Source organism: Chelonia mydas, chromosome 9, assembly GCF_015237465.2.
Source record: "Chelonia mydas isolate rCheMyd1 chromosome 9, rCheMyd1.pri.v2, whole genome shotgun sequence".
Taxonomy (NCBI): domain Eukaryota; kingdom Metazoa; phylum Chordata; order Testudines; family Cheloniidae; genus Chelonia; species Chelonia mydas.
Window position 1 is genome coordinate 21,269,234 of NC_057855.1, and position 15,550 is coordinate 21,284,783.

At 43.4% G+C, this 15,550-nt stretch overlaps 1 protein-coding gene across 4 annotated transcripts in view; it reads left to right on the forward strand.

The window, feature by feature from the left end:
* Nucleotides 1-110: 110 nt before the first annotated feature.
* Nucleotides 111-15,550, forward strand: part of PPM1L (protein phosphatase, Mg2+/Mn2+ dependent 1L) — a 208,891-nt gene continuing 193,451 nt past the window's right edge. For 3 of the 4 annotated variants that reach the window (XM_043522256.1, XM_043522255.1, XM_043522257.1), the window contains exons 1-2: nt 7,559-7,691; nt 7,879-7,981. The gene's annotated coding sequence lies outside the window, so the exon portion shown is untranslated. Of the gene's footprint in view, nt 134-7,558; nt 7,692-7,878; nt 7,982-15,550 lie in introns of those variants that run through there. The other variant, XM_043522260.1, reaches the window with a different exon arrangement.

Here is a 15,550-nt window from a genome sequence, read left to right on the forward strand (position 1 = left end):
GGATCTGAGAGAGGCTTAGTGAGTCACAACTGGTTGAGAGAGAGAGAGAGAGAGAGAGAGAGAAAAAGAAAAAAGTACCACTGTCACCAGAGTCCCCTGGTAAGACAGGCAGTGAGAACATGGAGTGTAAAGGGTAAGCTGAGGAACCGTTTAAGTTTGGACAATAAAACTGCCTAAGAGATGGGGGTGTAGTGGGGGGAGTGAGTCCTTACCAATCTGGTGACAACCCCTGCCTTATTACAGGTACAAAAAAATGTGCATATAAAATGGTTACTCCAGAAACCTCCTTTCAGATATTTTCGTATTTGGTAGCCAAAGAAAGAGTTAACTGCTTTTGACTCCTGACAGGCCTGCAGAGTCAACATAGCTAAAATTGAGTGCCCTCCAGAATCTCTTGTCTTGTGTATCATCAGTGTAATAGCTTCCTAAATTCCAGTCAGCTATGAAATGAGGCTACTTCTGCATACCCACCTTTGAGACTCACTCTTGACTGAACGCTATGTAAATACAAAGCACCATTAACAACTAATAGCACCCAGTAGACATAGCTCTGAGTCTCCAGTTAAAGCATCAGATCACACTCCCCTCCAGAGCCAGGAGTAAAACCCACAAGACCTGATTCCCAGTATTCTGTTATTGTCTAGCAAATAGTTATGGCACCCAAGGGCAAAGTAGTGTCTGCTAGAGATAGCAGCCTACTACTGCTATCTGTTAATAGAGCTGTTCCTTTAGCTCCATTGGTAGAAATCTGTGGGGTGGATCTGAAAGCCCTAAGTTCAAACCCTGCTGATGACCCATGTAGGAGTACATTACAGTTGTATAAATAAGTATTTTTTCCAGTTTTCTTTTTACCAAAAACCAAACAAATATTACATTAAAGGAACGCTGTCAAAGACGCAAAATAAAGCATTCAAAATGTGGAAATGCCAGAATTAAGGCTTCCTGTGTAACATCAATTCTACCCTCTTGTGTAGCTAAAGTCTTTAATTTTGGGATCACATACTATTGATGCACTGTTTGAAACTACGAAGTGTGTGCTTTTTAGTTGAACATCACTCTTTTTTATATAAATTTTCAGAATACTTCCAGTTTTTATTTTTGTCTTAACTTTGATTTGGCATTAACAGCAAAAGCCAATTTCTGGTTTTTCATTATTCCACTGCATTAGTGAAACTAGGACATGTGATAAAAGAAATATCTGAATAAAAGGAGCTTAAGAGCCATACATAGGGAAAAGACTGAACTGTCAAGTTCACATGGAAAAAGTAGCATTATAGATTATCTTGGCGGTGCAGCAATGCAGAAGACTTGTTGCTGTTAGAAAACTTAGGAAGATAAAAGAAAAATCTTTCATAATACTATTTAATGTTTTAATCATTACAAGAATAAAATATGAAGGACCATCTGTAAGATATTACTAATTAGTATGGATGGACAGCATCTTTTGTGGAAGAAAACTCTCTGAAAAGCATTAAGCTGACATACATTGGAGAGGAGCAGGTTGTCCCCTCTTTTTAACAGCAGTTAATGTAAGGATGCAGTATATTCTACTTCTAAAAAGATTTATTGTGCTGCTTTTATTGGGATTCCAAAATTGAAAGTATGGGTGAAGGAAAGAGATAAGCATGGTCATAGAAATTCATGCACAGAGGATCCACAAATTCTGCAGATTTAGCATCTCTCAACAGAGATTTTTAATATTTTTCCTAGATTTTATGCTTTCATGTAAAGAAAAAATAAGTTTTTAGCCCCTCTTTCTGGAAAGATACATTGCAGAATGTAAATTCACAGTTTAATAGATTCCAAAGCCAGAAGGGACTATTGTGATCATCTAGTCTCACCTCCTGTATAACACAGGCCATAGAACTTCCTCAAAATAATTCCCAGAGCATATCTTTTAGAAAAACATCCAACCTTGATTTAATGCACCCTGTGCAGCCTCCATTATCCGAACCTCCCATGTCAGAAAGCCTGCTATCTAACATAGGGCATTGTCCCCTCACTCTGTTAGATGTTAGAACAGCAAGTGTTTCCGCATCCAAACCAGAACTAAAAAATAGGCCCTTTCCCATGTTGGTGACACACCAGAAACAAAATATGAGAGGAGAGATGGGGGGTTAGGTTTCAGTTTTCGCCCATTGCTAGGTTTAATGGGATAATGTTAATGCCCTAAGGCAGTATCTGGTTCCTCCTTGCACTGAGAAGTGATTTTCACCTCTAAAACTCACTTTTGTTTCACATTCCAGATCTGCTCTAAGCAACGAGTAGACTTCTTCATTAGGGCACAATGTTCATTCATTATATTTAACGGAGAGACCATAAAGTGTTATAGGGGCCGGTATAGAGCAAAGCAAACATGTTCTTTCATGCTGCTATTTCAGTCAAGAGAGAGATGAGCACAGTCTCTGTCCATTTTCTATAGAGGTCAAGATTCATGCCGGAATAAATCCTGGCTGTCAGCTCCACTGGCAGTGCAGCAAATAGAGGCAGTTACTGTACTGTTTTCAGTGTCCTGAGGAATAAATCAGAGCTGATATAATGGCAGCAGGAGCAGAGCAATAGCTGCAGCAGGAGCATGAACTGCACATGGAGGAAGGGAATGAGACTGTCACCTTCCCTCCTTCGACAACAGCTCGCATGGGGCCATGTGCAGTGTTATATCACTTTTCAGCAGAGGGATGCTCCTCTGTATGCTGCATGGATATTGTCCATAACTTCTGTATGGTAACAAATAAACATGACACACAAACATGATTTGTGTCTCGGCTGCGCAGTTTCACTGTGAAGAGGATAATCAGTGTTTGACAAGGAAAGGTGACAGGGCAAGTGTAGACTCCTAAAACATCCAATTTGAAAAGTCTGACTGAGGTGAAACAACTGTAAAACAGGAGTATTTAGTATTAGACATGACAGCAGTGTGTGGAGAATTAGCTGTCTCTTGAGTACACAGATGACCCCTGAGTATTGATCTTTTTCTTAGTGTTGGAGTTGAAGTCTCACTAGGTCTCGCTGTTGGAACATATATGATACAGTAGGTTCAGGGGGTCAAAGTAAAGGATATGATCCACTTATGGTGCTCATGGTGCACTAATTTTTACTGCTGTAAGCTGAAATCATTTGATATATGCCATCATGTGCCAGCAATGCCCCTCTGCCATGTACATTGGCCAAACCGGACAGTCTCTATGCAAAAGAATAAATGGACATAAATCTGACATCTAGAATTATAACATTCAAAAACCAGTAGGCAAACACTTCAATCTCCCTGGACACTCAATAACAGACTTAAAAGTGGCAATTCTTCAACAAAAAAACTTCAGAAACAGACTCCACCAAGAAACTGCAGAACTGGAACTAATTTGCAAACTGGACACCATCAAATTAGGCCTGAATAAAGACTGGGAGTGGATGGCTCACTACAAAAACTAATTTCCCCCTGCTGATACTCACACCTTCTTGTCAACTGTTTGAAATGGGACACCTTGATTGCATTGGCCTCATTAGCACTACAAAAGTGATTTCCACCCTTTCTTGTCAACTATTGAGAATAGCCCACTTCCACCTTAACTGAATTGGCTCCTTAGCACTGACCCCCACTTGGTAAGGCAACTCCCATCTTTTCATATGCTGTGTATTTATACCTCCCTACTGTTTTTTCCACTCCATGCATCTGATGAAGTGGGTTTTAGCCCACGAAAGCTTATGCCCAGATAAATTTGTTAGTCTCTAAGGTGTTGCTTTTGCTGATACAGACTAACATGGCTACCATTCTGAAACCTGAAATCATTGTGTTAGTACTAATGAGTGTGACAGCAGAACCTGCAGGACTCTAAGGAGCCACAAGGACTCCTCGTTGTTTTTACTGTTTAAATAGGTTGGCTATAGCCAGTTGCTTTCTAAGAAGCAGTGATTAATTACTTAAAACCCCTATCAAATTGCACATCCCATAATTTATTAATGACTGTTACATAGTGTCGCTGATGGGCATGGCATGGTACAAGGGACTAACAAGACAGGATCACTTCTGTGCGGAGCTGACATGTTACTTGATGAATGCCCTCAACTCCCACTGATGCCATATGGAGTTGAGATACTTTCTTTTAATCTCTAAGAACTACTACCTTGCAGAATGGTAATTAACAGGTATAAACAATTGTGAGTAGGGGACAAAGGGATGGAGAGAGACAATATAAACAATGGGACAAAACCACAGTATTTGTCTGTTCCCCCCGTCCCCACACTGTTTGTTGTTTAAGATTTGTAGTGAGGTTATGGTCAGGCATACAGTAAAGTAGGCAGCCCCAAAGCATTTTCCAAAGGTGGAAAGTCAGCTGAGAGTAGAGTGTTTGCAGGAGTGATTGGCTATAAAAAAGGAGTTCACAGCATCTGGTTGCATCATTTAACAGAGGGGTGCCATAAGAGCAAACTGCACCCCCAGGAATGAATCTGGCTCTCTCTTACCTTTTGCTTTACTCCGTGTCATCATGGACTGCCTCAGATAATGTGATTGTGGCAAACTTGCAGACAGTTGGGTTTATGTGAATGCTGAGAGCAGTCACCCTTGCAGGGAGGAATGACGGATTTAGTATTATTCTGGTATCATTTACCTAAAACATATTGTTGATTAGAAGTTAATATTGATTAAGAGGATGTGATGGTAGGGCAACCTGCAACTGTTTCAAACTCCTTCCCCTGAGCTGATATCACCTTCACAATGTGGTGCCTCGGGAGACCTAGTATAGCTGTGGCAATTAGAGAAAATAACGGCGATAGAAAGAAATTTAAAACAAAGATATTCTAGTTCACTGAAGAATGTCATGTGAGGTCTCAAATGAAACTGCTGTCACTCTGGTCCTTAATATTGTAGTGAAATGTATGTACAGATACTATTTAAGGAGTTGTGTGTGTATATACTGCAAATATCTTTTAAGGTCTGTGTGAAGGTACCAGTAAAGATGGAAAAACAGGTTTACCTCCAGACAGGAGGTTAAAAAAAAGTGTCTCTCTTTGTTAGGATGTAAATTACTGTTTTCAGTGTTGTTGTAGCCACGTTGGTCCCACAATATGGAAGAGACAAGGTGGGTGAGGTAATATCACCCATCTTGTCTCTTGGGATGTAAATTAAGCATTGTAAGCTAATGCAATGACTGTCCATCTACATACAAAGTTAACAGGAAAGGAGCCCACAGGAATAAACAAGCCACAGAAGGTTATCCTGGATGTGTGCAAAGATAATGAATGTTGTGGGTGGAGTATGGGCTAGAAGGCAAGAAGACACCCCATCTTCCTACCCTACAAAGTAAATGAACAGTGCATTTACATTAATGAAAACAGGATCTCAACCAACCTTGGCTGAAAATCCTGCAGAGAACTTTTGTTGCGATAAACTTCTTTAGGCAGGAGGTTAACCTGTTAGTTAAGTTTAGTTTCTAGAAAGCATTTTTGTTTTATATGTAACCATTTGTTTCCAATGTTCTTACTCACTATTACCTCAATCTTGAATCTTTGATAATAAATTTATTCTTGTTTTCACTATAACTATATCTAAGTGCTAGGATGTTAAGAAAAGTGCTGATCCTGAATTGAATCTTACAAGCTAGTGTGTTCTGTTCCTTTAGAAATGGTGGACCTAGTAGTTCTCTGAGTAGCCAGTGTTAGGGGATGGATATCCCAGGGGAATGTTTCAAAGAGACTTGGGGATTGAGGTGTATGTATTGTTAAACTGCAAGGCAAAGTAAGGGCTGACATAGCCCAGAAGAGAGTACATGAGTGGCTAACAGGCTGGTTGTTGGTGGTAGAAAGGTGACACCCAGCTAAGCACAGGCAGGTCTCCTTCATGCATGCTAGAGGGAGAGTATAACACGGTGACTTCACAATCTTGGGTGCTCTGGCAACCAGGCCTCACCATGTGAGATATGTTGGGAGCCTGGTAAAGCGAAGGTGGCATGGTTGGAGTACTGTTGCACTCCAGAAATCCACTGTTGCTGTAACAGGTCCCTTCTGGCCTGTTGCAGCTGAATGCAAGTTAGAGTAACCCTGAGGGAGCCCAACCAGCCTTAGGATTGGATGCGGGGAGGGTATAAAGGTGGCATCAAGTCACGTTGATCTCCCTCTCACCTCAGATCTGGTACCAAGCAGAACTCAGCCAGACTAAGAATCTAGCCCAGAACACAGCCCATGATATTTTACAAAGAGTGTATTTGAAGGAAGTAAAGGTCCAAGGAATTAAAGCTTGTAAATCAAAGTTATGCACGTCGCATAATGCAAATTAAACAGACTAGAACACAATACAAGAAACATCTGCTTAACCAAATAAAAATTAATGACAAAAATTAGGATTCTTTTGTTGTTGATTTCTATCTATTTGTGCCCAAGCCTGAGAAAGGTGTAATAAGAAAGCTATCAGTTTATTGCCAATTCAAAGTGGCTCTAGGCAAATATTTGTTGCTTACACCTTGTTGAAATTTTCATTGTTGGTAAGTATGTGATGCATTAATCCACCAGCCACTGTTCTGACACATTTCCAAATATATCTTCACTTTGTAGTAATGTAAAGTTATGGTGCGATATAAATATTTAATGAGATAATACATTAGCGCAAGGCTTTGGCAGTCAAGATAATCTTCTGATTCACCCATTTAGTTGTTCTGTGATATCCCAGTCATGTACCAACCCCATGTGAATTTGTATCTGGAAAATAATGATAAGAAAACTACAAGCATTGAATAATTGCAACATTAAGGGCCTAATAATGGAAACCTGTGGGAAATGAAAGGGCATTTTGCAATTAGAGGGTTTATAAGTTATGACCATGATCAGAGACTTCCAGGATGAAATTCTGGTCCTATTGGGGTCCATGACAAACCTACTATTAACTTCAGTGGAAGCAGAATTTCATCCCTGGTTTCTAATTCCACTTCTGCCCCTGTGTAACCTTAAGAAAATTGTTTAATCTTTCTGTGTTCCAGTTTTTCTGAAAGTATCTGTTATAAATCTGGATAGTCTGGTAGCTACCTGTGACTACAGAGACTACAGTAACTCTTCTTGTCCACCCATTTCTCTTCTTCCTCCCTATTTGTCTATTTCCTGTTGCATATTGTCTGTATCACAGACTGTGATCTCTCTAGGACAGGGATGATATTTGTTTTCTCTTTATACAGTGACTAGTACAATGAGGCGCTAATTCCTCTTTGGGATCCGGTGGTGCTATGACAATAACTAATTAGAAATTCAAAAAAATGTTCAGGCCCAATTCTGTTTCTTGTTGACTTGGTTTATAGGTGGTGGAGGGTGGTGACCATCAAAAATTATCACTTAGAGAGATATTGGGCCAAATTGTGCCTTAAAACAAATGTATACATCTTCCCTTGACTTCAGTGTTTCTCGGGACACGCTTGGCCATGTGTGATTGGGTGCCCACCCCACACAGGAATGGAGGGGGTTAAGATGGCCAGACACGCCAATTAACTCCACAGGCCACACCTGGAGGAGGAGCCAGGGAGTAGGGAACTAATTGGAAGCAGGTTCAGCTGGGCAGGAACAGGAGTTAGGCCTGTTAGGGAGAAGGGACTTTGCTATCCCAGAAAGCAGGAACATTGAGTGACCTGGCTGGAGGGCTCAGTCATGAAGAGGATGCTGTGGTTCTTGGAGTGAGAAAGGGACTGCAGGCCACAGAAAGAGACAGCGTGATGGTGTGCAAACTGTGGAGGTTGGGGGGTAGGGGTCTCCCTCTGTGCTGTTCCTGCCTGCAAGCACCGCCCCGAAGCTCCCATTGGCCGGGAACAGGGATCTGTGGTCAATGGGAGCTGCGGGGGTCGTGCTTGCAGAGAGGAGGCAGTATGCAGAGCCACATGTCTCTCCCCTCCCTTCCTCCGCCAGGGACCGCAGGGGTGTGTTGGCCCCTTCCGGGAGTGGCATGCGGCCAGGGTAGGCGGGGAGTCTGCCTTTGCCTCGCTACACCACCAACTGGGAGCTGCCCAAGGTAAGTGCCGCCTGGCAGGAGGCTGCACCCCAGTCCCCAGCCCTGAGCCCCCTCCCGGAGCCAGCACCCCGCATCCCCCCTGCACCCTGAGCCCCCTCCCAGAGCCAGCACCTTGCACCCCCTCCTGCACCCCAACACTCTGCTCCAGCCCGGAGCCCCTCCTGTACCCAAACTCCCTCCCAGAGCTTACACCCCTCACCTCCTCCTGCACCCCAACCCCCTGACCCAGGCTCAGCCCAGAGCCCCCACACTGTGAACCCCTCGGCCCCAGCCCAGAGCACACACCCCCTCCTGAACCCCAACCCCCTACCCCAGCTGGTGAAAGTGAGTGAGGGTGGGGGAGATCGAGCGACGGAGAGAGTGAGGGATGGAGTGAATGGGGCGGGATTTTGGGAAAGGGACGGGGTAGATCCTGTGTTGCCCTTAAATTTAAAAAGTGATCTTGGGCGTAAAAAGGTTGGAGACCACTGCCCTAGAGTGATGAGGAGGAATTGTCAAACGAGGGGTGAGTGATGAATCCTGTGACACCATGTTATAAAAAAACCCAAAAATATGGAATCCCTCTCTGTGTGACTTTTCTACTACCTGTGGTAAAAATATTCTTTTGTTTTGGGAACTCAAATGTTAATGTTTGTCTATTGAAAAAAAATGTGTAAACCTCACATCACTAATCATCTCTGTGTGTGCATTCCTGGGTTTTCTGTCCATGTACAGGGTAGTGAAAACACTCAACCTTCAATCTTGTGCTTCTCACCACACTCAGGACATGCACCAATGGCCCAAGAATATACAGCTTCTCTGTATATGCTCTGTGGTTTGGTGTTTATGTATAAAGTACCCCCTGTACTATGTATCCATGTTGGTATGAACCATGCTGAAAAAGCTTACTGTTTCTAATCCCAGTGTAGACAGAATTTAACAGTGTAATAAGTGCTGTATAGTCTATAGGCTAAACTATAATAGACTCAGCTGTTTGTTCCTCTGTATCTCAGAATTTGACATAACACCTTTCTAGCAAGAACAATTTCTAACTTTATAAATCTGAACTCTGCCTCTACAGCCAAACTGGCTGGTTCAGAATGGGTGGTCCAACCTTTTCAGTGCTGTGATTTGGATGCTTGTTTTGGATGCTAGTTTTCCACCGGCCACATACATAAATACATGCTCTACAAAAAGGATTCCTCCATGCAGCATAACCTCACATGTATGGTGGGTGCAAGCAGAGGTGAAAGTAACATTTAACACTTACCGGTACGGGGGCCGGGCCTTGGGCGGAACGGACTGGGCTGGAGGTCAGCATCCTCCAGCCAGCCCATTTGCACTGCCCAGCCCATGCTGCCAAGAGCTACAGCAGCGATTTAAAGGGCCCGAGGCTCTGGCCACTGCCATGGTAGTGGTGGCCAGAGCCCCGGGCCCTTTTAAATCACGGGCCCTGGAGCACCTGCTCCTTCCCATTCTCTGTCAGTGGTCCGACAGGGGGGAGGAGAGGCAAAAGGGGCCACGATGTTAAAGCACTTTAACGTTGCCTGAGTACGGGCTGGTACCGGGGGCCACTTTTTACCAGTATGCCGTACCAGCCCACACCGGCTTACTTTCACTCCTGGGTGCAAGGTCATGCCATATGGAGTATGCCATTTTGTAGACCAGGTCTGATGTGGGAGTGGATGCATTCAGGGGCCAGACAGAATCGTCCTGCAGGCTGGATCCAATCTGCAGGCCAGCATTTGGAGCACAAAACAGTACCCCAAACTGTATTACTACACTGGTTGACCTAGACAAAACCAAACCATATTGCAGCTCTGGGACCAGATCCTTTGCTGGTGTAATGGAGCTATGCTGATTTACACCAGCTAAAGATATGGTCCTTGGTATTTAAGAGTGAAGTCAAACCCAAGATAAACCATTTTGGCCTTTTAACTTGTGTTTGGAGGTGAGAAAAAGAACTTGTTCTATGCGTAAATTCCTCCATTTCCCCATTATTTTATCTTTACCACTCCATCCCTTTGTTTTTATTCATCTGTATTTGTCTCACCACATGTATGTAAATCCAAAAGCAGAATTTTGCCAAATGGGGATTTATGTAAAAGATGCTGCTAAAGCACCACTTTCTTGTCCCAGGAAATCACTATCACTCATTCATCAGTATATACTATGGACCTGAGTCTTAGGCCCCCTTACACTGCCAGAGCATGAGAATCAGAGACTATGTATTTGGGTACCAAATGTAGCCTATTATGAGGGAAGGGAAACTGAGAATCACATTTCTCCAGCCTCACTCTATGCCTAATTGATCACCATGTTTGGGGTCAGGAAGGAATTTTCCCCCAAGTCAGATTGGCAGAGACCGTGGGGTGGGGGTTGCTTTCCTCTGCAGCATGGGGTATGGGCCACTTGCAGGTTTAAACTAGCATAAATGACAGGGGGGTGGGGCACAGAGCAAGGGAGGTGAGGTAAGGAGAAGAGAAGGGGAGAGGAAGGGGGAGGGGATGGGGAAGAGAAGGGGATATGGGAATGGGTGGGGGGAAGCACAAGCCCAGCATGTAGCATTCCCTGGGCAGCAGCAGCCCCAGCAGGGAGGCAACTGCATCAGCACCAGAGCAGTGACATCACCGCAGCAGCCGGTGCCGGAGTGGTTGCCAGTAGCAGCTGGGGCTTCCCCATTATACCGTCCCATCCCCCACAGCACCAGCAGCCCAGGTAGCACTGTAGGTGTGGGGAGAGAGCCAGTGAACCAAGGGGACTGGCTTCAGTGTGTACATGTGTGCATGTGCATGCTTTGCCTCCCCAAATATAGCAGTCAAACTATGCCTATAGCCCCGGGACTGGAGGAGCTCTAGCTCCCTGCTGCGGCCTCAAGGCTGGTGGAACTCTCCCCGCTGTGGCTCGGGGCCACGGCGGGGGAGGAGGGGACAGAGCTTCTTCAGTCTTGGGGCCTCAATGCGGGGGGAGAAAGGAGCAAGGTTGTGGGGTCACAGCGGGGGGGCAGAATGTAGCTGACTTTGTGTGGAAGGGGGCAGGGCGGCAGGGGGAAGGGGCAGAACTGGGATGGGACTGCAGGCAGAAGGGGTGAGGAGGGGTCCCCCACTTGCTCTGGCCCAGGGCCCCACAAAACCTTAATCTGACTCTGTATATAACACACACCATAGAACATCCCCAAAATAAATCCTAGAGCATATTTTTAAAAAAATATCCAATCCTGATTTAACAATAGCCAGTGATGTAGAAGCCACCATAACCTTGGTAAACTGTTCCAGTGGTTAATTACACTCTCTGTAAAAAATATATGCCTTATTTCCAGTCTGAATTTCTCTAGCTTCAACTTATAGCCATTGGATCATATTATACCTTTCTGTGCTAGACTGAAGAGTTCATTATTAAATATTTGTTCCCCATATACGTACTTACAGACTTTACTCAAGTCATCCCTTAACTTCATTGTTAAATTAAATAGATTGAGCTCCTTGAATTCATCACTATGATGCATGTCTTCTAATCCTTTAATTATGCTTGTGGCTCTTCTCTGAACCCTCTCCAATTTATCAACATCCTTCTTGAACTGTGGACACCAGAACTGGAGACGGTATTCCTGGAGCAGTCGCACAGTGTGCCAAATGCAGAGGTAAAATAACCTCTCTACTTCTATTCGAGATTCCCCTGCTTATGCATCTTAGAATTGCATTAGCACTTTTAGCCGAAGTGTCATGTTGGGAGTTCATGTTCAGCTGATTATCCACCATGACTCCCAAGTCTTTTTCAGAGTCACTGCTTCCGAGGATAGATTCCCCCTTCCTGTGTGTATGGCCTATAGCCTTTGTTCCCAGATACTACATTTAGCCATATTACAGTGCATATTGTTTGCAATATCCCTACAGCAAATTCCCTTGGTGGTGTTAAGTGAGACAAGGAAGATTCCACACTGAGATTCCTGGCATTCGCTACAAGACTAAAATATATATATCATTCTGGAAACAATACTCTGAAAGCTTTGCTGATTTTTAACTCTGAGATCAAAAGAAAAGAGAATGTTCCAACAAGAAAGTTAGGCTCTAGTTTCCTATTGTGAAAACAATTGTACAAGACAATTTAATATCTTGCAGTGCTGTAATTCCTGTGGAGATATTCTTTTCTTTGTCATGGCTAGAAAACACTCTGAATATTCTCAGATTTGTTTCTTTAAATATCTGAAATAATGAGCAATAATCATAAATCAGCAAGAGTTATAACCCCCCCAAAAAGGTGTTCCTCCTTATCTGAAATAATTTAAAAAAAAGAATGGTTTTCTAGTTAGCACTGATATTGGATTTTCTGTTACTACTTTTGGCTAATTTATATGTTCATCAATAGAAGAAAGGGGAAGATATCTTGTAAGGTTCTTTCTTTATTTTAATACATACAATCCTAATTCTCCATTCAGCTACGTTGGTGTAAATCTGGAATTGACTCCATTCTTATTACTCTAATTTACCCCGAGGTAACTGAGAAGAGAACTTGTATCAAAATCTTTGTCACAGAGGATATTATAAAATATATATGTTGTAGAATTTTGATAGGGCTATTACAAGCAAACTTCCATCAAACTGAATCCTAAATTATACTTTAACGTTTATGAGGCAGATTGTAGAATTATGGAACCACCTTTTCACAATCCCTCCCCAGGGTGAAATAATGATGCACTCAATCAGCATCCAGAGTAAATGAAATAGAATTATAGTTTGATTATTATTTAAATTTGCCTTATACATATCTTTATATAATTACATATTCTGAGAATAAAAACTTCTTGTCATTACAAGCAAGAAATTACAGCATTAATAGTGCTGTGTAAATTACCCAACAGTAAATTACTTTCCCAACATTAATTTTTGAATTCTGGTTACCATGGAAATTACTGACAAATGAAAATCGTGTGTTGCATATTTTCAGAATCAAAAACCTTTTAAAACGGAATTCCAGAGGCCCCAAATTATGACTCCATTACCCTATGCAATATATATCTAATCTATGTTCTACCCATCACCATAGTTTCTGAATGTTGTATTTATAGTAACAGCTAATTTGCTGTTACAATTAACACCTCAAGTAAATGGAGTCAACAGCCTTAGTATTCCGTGGTACTTTGTAAGCAGCAGAAGGAGCTGTTGAGCAAGAAATGCCTTTACATTTTCAGAGGTCATTATGTAATGACTATTACTATCAGTGTAGTGGAGACTATGAATTTATGGAGTTAATTCAATTATTGTTCATAATTCAGTTCAGAAACAAACAAAATGCAAAAAAAAAAACCCACCCCAAAAGACCTTATGAATTCACTATCAATTTGCAGCACTGGCATGGGTAGGATAGGATCCTGTCAGTGTCTTTCCACTTACCCCACTGCTACAGGAAGGTGTCTTGCCTGAGTGAGCAGTGCAGGGAGCAAGCAGACTGAACCCAAAGAATGCACTGTAAAACACTTAGGTGTTCAGTTATTCATGCTGGCTCAGATCATTGGTCTGACTGAACATTCCTTCTGAATTCTATAGCTTTGCCTACAAGGTGCCCAGCTGTGGAACTTGTGCTCATATTGTTCCATTTTAACTATTGGACAATTCCATTTGAAATTGTGCTGAATGGAAGAAGATAGGGCTCTGTAATACATGTACAGCATACTCTGAAGATGCTTCTGTTTCTACTGCAACTACTTTCCCAAACTTTTCAATTCTACCAGTTTAGCAGATTTGAATCTGGTCTGTATCCTGTAGTTTCCCTTGCTCCCTATTCAGATGTGCATGCTCTAATCTAATCTACAGTTTGGGTTCCAGAGCATTCCATGTCATAAGGAATGTCATAAGGAAGATGAGTTTGTAACAACTCAAGCTCACTGGCAGGTTAGAACATGCACAATTCAATAAGAGGCGGGCATCAGTGTCTTGTCATTAATGGCCAGATTCAGCATGCTGTGGAGCACCTTCTACTCCCATAGGACAGAATGGGAGTTGAGGGTACTCAGCACCATGCTGAATCAGGCCTCTAGATAAGTATGTAGAATACCAGTCACCCAACTTGAAAAACCAATACTGAGTCACATACTGGTGGCTAGGAACCACTATTGCAAGATGTATGACTCGCACATCATCCAGGATGGAACCATTCTGGTTCACTTTGTAAATCCTACTACAGCCTGAATTAAAACTGTCCATGAAACACAACTTTAATACAAGCAGTGGTACCCACAGGATACCATATACATTTTTATTTTATGATAGTGATGATTATTCTCTACATTTTAAAATGTATGTTAAACCTTTAAAAACAAAAATAAAGAGAAGTAGATGTCAAAAAGAGAAGCAATAATTCAGCAGTTACTAAAAACGTTATGGAACAAATGTTGCTGTAGCAGACACAGGCATCTCTCACGTAAGGCTATTCAGCTAATATAATAAAACAATTCAAAAAGAAGTTCCTTCAGCAGATAGGCAGATACAGCAAAAAGCCAGGAAGAAGCAATTGGCTCTCTGAGGGCCCATCGACACAGGCAAATAGACAGTCAGGGGATTGTGTTATCAAGGTTTCATCTTGCCTGTTTAGATGGGTCTAAACTGTAGCCTGGTCTACACTTAAAAATTTTGCTGGCATACTTATGTCTATTAGGATTGTGGAAAAAAAAAATCACACGCTAACTGACATAGCTGTACTAGTGAAAGCCTTCCTGTAGACAGTTAAATCTGCAAAAAGGACCTTTTGCTTGTATAACTTCATTGGCAGCAGGTATAATAGGCCAGGGGAGGCTAAGCCTCCCCTGGTGTAGCTGTTGGAACCTGGGCCGTGATGTCCCTGCCTGTGCTCTGCCCCTTCTCCCGAGGCCCCGCCACCTGCCTCCACTCCACCAAACCTCCCCCCCCCCCCGGAGGTCCCTGCTGCCCTCCTCTCCTCCATCCCCCTCTGCTGCAAGGCCCCCATATCCCTCCTCTCCTCCACCCCCCTCTCCTGTGAGGCCCCCACCACTGCCTGGTGAGTCCCTCCTCTCCTTTACCCCACCCCCCTCTCCGGAGGTCCCCGCTGCTCCCCACTCCATCCTCTCCTCCACTTGCCGCATCCCTGCAGCCGGTGGGGGCCTTGTGGGGGAAGGGAGTAGAAGAGGAGGGATGCAGGGAGTGGCAGGTGTGGGGGTCTCATGGGGGAAGGGGGTTTGGAGGAGAGGAGGGATGTGGGGAGCAGTGGGCAGGGGGGCCTTGCAGGGAAGGGGGTGTGGAGGAGAGAAGGGGTCTGGGGAAGGGCTGCATGCGGAAGAGGTGGGACAGAGAGCTAGCCTCCCCCAGGGGAAGTTTCACCTGCCACCCATGTATAGCTTATTTTGGTCAGGGCTCAGCGGTCTATTACAGGAGTTGGTAGGTTGAAGTTCCGTGGCCTGCAATGTGCAGGAAGTCAGACTAGATGATCATGATTGTCCCTTCTGACCTTGTAGTCTGAGGCTGTATCTAGAATAACACTTTTGTTGGCAAAACTTTTGTCGGTTAGGGATGTGAAAAAAACCAAACCATCCCTGACAGACAAAAGTTTCACCGACAAAAGTGCCGGTGTGGTCAGCAG